The sequence below is a fragment of the Acipenser ruthenus genome, chromosome 4 (genome assembly GCF_902713425.1).
Source record: "Acipenser ruthenus chromosome 4, fAciRut3.2 maternal haplotype, whole genome shotgun sequence".
NCBI lineage: Eukaryota > Metazoa > Chordata > Actinopteri > Acipenseriformes > Acipenseridae > Acipenser > Acipenser ruthenus.
The window spans coordinates 49924520-49929302 of record NC_081192.1 but is presented as its reverse complement, the minus strand read 5'-3'; positions in this window follow the sequence as shown (position 1 = coordinate 49929302).

Genomic DNA, 4783 nt, shown 5'->3' with positions numbered 1-4783 from the left:
TGTACCCACACACCAGCACAGTCAGGCCTCTGCCATCTTCAGCAGCCACCTTGAGCAGACTGACTGCTCTCCTTTTAAACCCTGCACCTGGCTCTAATTTTCAATAATAGCCAGGTGCAGGTAATGATCAAACAATAAAACAATTAAACAATTAAACAAAACAATTAAACAAGACAAATGTGCATTCCGCACATGTTTTTTCTGCAGAGAGGTTTTAACCCCCTCCCTGCCATCTCACACCGGGTACACAGTTATCCTCAATCTTAAACTATTCTCATTTACTGGGAATAAAGGAAAGTTTTGCTTTTTTTCTTCCCCAATCCAGCAGAGAAGACGAAACAATGTGCATGTCTCTGCTCTGTAGCTTGATCATATTGAACATAAAACTGAGTGCCCCCATTGATAACACTAACGGAACTTCTGAATTAGGCAGTTATTACACCTGGGCTCCAATTACTGTACTATAAAATACTGCCAATATAATTTAGTGGATTTGCTAGGGAGTACTGTACTGGCCAGCTCATCATGTTTTTTTCCTGAGGATAAAAAGCTATGAGCTATCTTTCTTATTTCTACTGACAAAACTATACATTTTCTCCAGTGGCAATCCTAACCAGTGATTTGAAAAAAAGTTTTTTTTCAGAGATGTCTGTTGAAAATAAACTAAATAATACCAAGCTAGCATGGATTATTAAGATCTCACAGTACAATCAGAAGCATCGCTCAGCGGTAGTTGGTCAGAATGAGGCAATTTGAACCAGATTGTAGGATCAAACAGCAGGCCTGTGAGATTTTTAAACAAAAGTCTTTGGGGAAAACCCAACACAAAAGATTGCCTTGAGTTATTACACTTTGATGGTCAGAGCTGTCCATCCTTTATTTTTAAGTCATGCTACAGGAACTCAACTCTCACCCCTTATCTCCATTGCTTGTGCCTTTGCAAGATAGCACTGCTCAGCAGGGCAGAAAAGCATAATTTAAACCAACGAAAAGAAGAAATAAATAAGATTGTGAGGGGCAGTTCTCAAAAGCTTGATTGTTTTATTTGAGCATAAACACAATTTTATTTACCACCCTCAATCAGATCCCTCTTTTTACCAACAGCAATAAGTCCATATTCAAATAAAATAAATGGTGGACTGAATTACTTCAAAAACTATTAAATATCAGTGTAGTCCTATTAATAAATGTTTCATACAAATCTTTATTTTTCACAGCAGCACCAAAGTTAATGAAGCAATGTTCTAAATCACAGCTCCCCTAACAAGCTCTATATTGCAAAGGCTGGAACTATAACAAATAATGAATGCTTATGAATATCACAAAACTCTGCTGTCACAATAAGCCAAAATTGTTCAATGAATGTAAATATTTGTAAATACTGCATTACCAAGCAGCTTTGTGTTATCATAATCCCAGCTAGGGCTATTGTTTTCTTAATGGGAATGTCAGTTGCTTACTAGAAGCTTCTGACTCCTCTTTTTTCATTGGTCAGCACTAACAGAATTCTGCCAGCGCCCAACTTAAACTCCTAAATCACAACATGAAGGGGACATCCACAATCCAGTGCAAACACTTCACCCTTATGTTTGCGCTTTACTGTGTTTCCTCAAAATCGGGCCCATAATGTTTTTTGAAAAGTGAATGCACATAGAGAAAGCTGTAGCATGGTTAAGTGACTAAAGGGGCACACAGCTTTCATTGTGTAGAAAGGATAAAATGACACCTCTTGCTTTAACTTGTGTTCGACAGATACAGCCTGGGGGACCTGTTCTAAAAGTATCAAACTGTTGCCGTTGCTTTCCCTTAGTGTTAATTTCTATTTTTTCTCACAGTGCATTTTACCATTTCAGTAGCACACAAACAATGTATAATTTCCACAAAAGGAAAATATATATATATTTGAATGTTAAAATAAAAAGTTATTCTCAGTTTCCTTAGTTGCTTCAATCTGTTTGCATGCACGGCAGGTACATATTCTTCATCCAAGGGCACACAAAAATATGTCTTTTTTTTCTTTTACCTCAGATGCAGCTCCCATTTTGAATCCAATAATGAGAACTGATCAGCATACATGTCCTGCATGCTGGATTCTGTGTATAATGGATTTTGAAAACTGATGCCTGCCATCAAACAAACCCTGGCAGTCAACAGAGGCAGATCTCTCTGTCAGTCCAAATAGAAAGACAGCTGAGGTTCAGCATTGTAAATCAACTACCTTTCAATTGTTGTGTGCCCAGTGTTGTTTGGCGTATGGGAAGGAATACTGTATATATATATATATATATATATATATATATATATATATATATATATATATATATATATATATATATATATAGTGGGCATGTGGGTCACACAGAGAAGGCAGACAGGTGTTTTTCCAATCAAAATAGAGGGTTTTACTGATTTAACCCTTAGCGGTCCATTTATTCAGCGCGTCTCAGGCGCGTCAGGTCCAAATTATTTTCACACGTGCAGTTTATTTTAGACGCGCTGTTTAAAAGTCCGACATAGGACCGCAAAAGGTTAAACAGAAAAGACAATCCCGTTACTTAGACTTAATCAAACTGGCAATAAACAATTTCAAAGCAGTGACCGAACGTCCATGCAGGAGTCCCCGTTTCTGTCCCGCTGCTGTTCTATGAAACCGGCGCACTCGATCTCCAACCCCCCTCCTCCTGGTGGTGAACTTGGGAGCTGGCTCACAATATATATATATATATACCAAGCATCAAAAGAAACGTATCACTATAATAACACATTCATTTTCGAAAAAAAATAAGGTATATAAATGATGGACAATGACGAAAGGGTTAAATCAGTAAAACCCTCTATTTTGATTGGAAAAACACCTGTCTGCCTTCTCTGTGTGACCCACATGCCCACTATATATATATATATATATATATATATATATATATATATATATATATATATATATATATATATTACACAATATATATATTACACACACACACACACACACAGTTGTAGTCAAAAGTTTACATTCCCCAATAGAAATTTATAATTAATAGAAATTTCTCAAAAACAAAGAATTTTAGGAAGAATCTTTTGTAGCAAAATGTTGCTTTTGAGGATGAGGAAAAGAATTATTTCAGCAATTTTTTTTGGAAAACTCCAAAAATGCCCCTTTGATGCTATGGTAGTAATGTATACAAGGTGCTAGAAATTTCAATATGGTAATGCAGAACCTCATTCTAGAAAAGTCTAGAAAATGCTGGATTTAGGTGAACATTCCTAGAGAGCATAAAAGGGTTAGGCATAGGATGACTGCTGTCATTACAAATAAGTCAATATGGGAAAAAGTAAAGAGCTATCTGAAGACCAGAAAATGATTGATTGTCATAAAGCTGGAGAAAGATACAAGATTTCCAAGCATTTGAGTATCCCAATTTCAACTATAGGAGGCTGTGTGGTCCAGTGGTTAAAGAAAAGGGCTTGTAACCAGAAGGTCCCCGGTTCAAATCCCACCTCAGCCACTGACTCATTGTGTGACCCTGAGCAAGTCACTTGTGCTCCGTCTTTCGGGTGAGACGTAATTGTAAGTGACTCTGCAGCTGATGCATAGTTCACACACCCTAGTCTTTGTAAGTCGCCTTGGATAAAGGCATCTGCTAAATAAACAAATAATAATAATAACTATTGTTTCTATTATCAAGAAGCACAAGACTCATGGTACTGTCACAATGCTCCCTTTGTCTGGAAAAAAGAAGGTTCTTTCACCAAGCACAAGTAGAAAAATTGTGTGGAAGGTTAATAATAAACCGAGTGACTGCCAAAGATATTCAAAGTGAATTGGCTGCAAGTGGGACTGGGGTTTCCATTTCAACTAATGGTTGAGTATTGAATGGTGAAGGTCTCAATGGTCGCAGGCCAAGGAAAAAGCCACTCTTAGGAAAACATCACAAGGACAATCGCTTAAAGTTTGCAAAATGGCATTTGAATGATGGATATGAGTTCTGGTCAAGGTCTGCAGTGATGAAACAAAAATCGAGCTATTTGGTCATGCTGATAGTCGTTACGTTTGGAAAAAGTCTGGTGAGGCGTACAAAGAAAAGAACACCATACCTACTGTCAAGCATGGAGGTGGTAATATCCTTCTATGGGGCTGCTTTTCCTCTAATGGCCAGGGCTGGATTAAGCCATAGGCTAATAAGGCTATAGCCTTAGGCCCTCAAAATTTGTAGGACCTCCTTTAGGCCCTCCATTCCATATTGAAGTAACAGCTGAGCGATGGTAGTGCGTCCATCGGAATTTTTTGTCTCATTAGATATTGCTTTGTACACATTGACGACATTAGCGACACAAATTGTAGCACCCTTGTGGTCAGTTAACAAACTACTCATTCAGTCTTCAGCCTTCACTAGTTGACCCATTTTTCAAGCCGTTTCAATCTTGAGTCTGCCTGTGTATATTTTCTTTATTTAGCGATCACGTTTGCTTGCTTCATTGTATATAGCGCTATTTAATTATAGTTTGTTGTATAGACATTTTACATTCTAAAGACTTTATTTAACTGTATTTGTAATCATAATTTTGGAACCTTGTGGCCAGACGAATTGATTCTTCGGAAAGCAATGTAAATTTCCATGTTTTTATTGTTTATTTCAAGATTTTCAAATCTTTATATTAAAAGTTAATGATTACTATAATAAACAATTTAATAGTTTTTATTTTATTTTTATGATCTAAAAAGGAGGTCAAGTGACTTGCTCAGGGTCACACAATGAGTCAGTGGCTGAGGTGGGATTTGAACCGG